Here is a 699-nt window from a genome sequence, read left to right as displayed (position 1 = left end):
TTTAGCAAATGGTTTCTTAGGGTGCCTGTGCTCCCATCAGGGTTCTCTGTACCTCCTCTTGGGTGGATGAGGTGGTACTGAGTAGCTACATTTCATTTTGGTGGTGTCATATTTTCAGAGAAGCCGGTGGCATTTAATCACTCACTTGTTAACTGGCAAATGGTTTTGTATCTTTTACAGTGACGGCTGTTCATGAATTGCCTTGGGCAGGTTTCCTGAATCTGTGTGCTGATTTTCCCTTGGTACACTGTAGGAATATAGCAAACGCGACAAGTGCTACCACTAGAGAGATGGATGCCACCCCTCTGTCTTTGGATACCCGACAGCGTCTTACTCCTATTCGATCAAAATTCTCCTGGAGGCCCGCGTTAAAACGCTGTTCCAGGAAAAGCAACACCCCGTCCCTGGGTGGGCTCGAACCACCAACCTTTCGGTTAACAGCCGAACGCGCTAACCGATTGCGCCACAGAGACCTTGCTTCTTAGCGTTTACTGAAATACGTACAGATTCCCGTGGCCACACCTCTCTAGTCTCCCTGGGCGTTGCCTCGCCAGCCTGCGGAAGAGCATGCGAAGGGCGGGGTAAGCGGTCTTCCGGCGGGCTCTCGGACACCCTGCGGTGCCTTTGGGACTGGAGTGGCCCACTGTGCCCGCCCCCCGGAAGGGGGCCACTTCCGGCTACAGGTTTTCCTTTGGAAGG

General features: G+C 53.4%; 1 non-coding gene across 1 annotated transcript; it reads right to left on the bottom strand.

Moving 5' to 3' along the window:
- Positions 1–399: 399 nt before the first annotated feature.
- Positions 400–473, bottom strand: TRNAN-GUU (transfer RNA asparagine (anticodon GUU)). Its single transcript has one exon. It is a non-coding gene; the product is annotated as a tRNA-Asn (tRNA).
- Between the last annotated feature and the right edge of the window lie 226 nt (positions 474–699).

This window comes from Sturnira hondurensis, unplaced genomic scaffold (genome assembly GCF_014824575.4).
Source record: "Sturnira hondurensis isolate 20B ecotype Veracruz unplaced genomic scaffold, ASM1482457v3 Scaffold0022910, whole genome shotgun sequence".
Classification (NCBI taxonomy): Eukaryota; Metazoa; Chordata; class Mammalia; order Chiroptera; family Phyllostomidae; genus Sturnira; species Sturnira hondurensis.
This window is presented reverse-complemented; position numbering and strand designations above follow the sequence as displayed.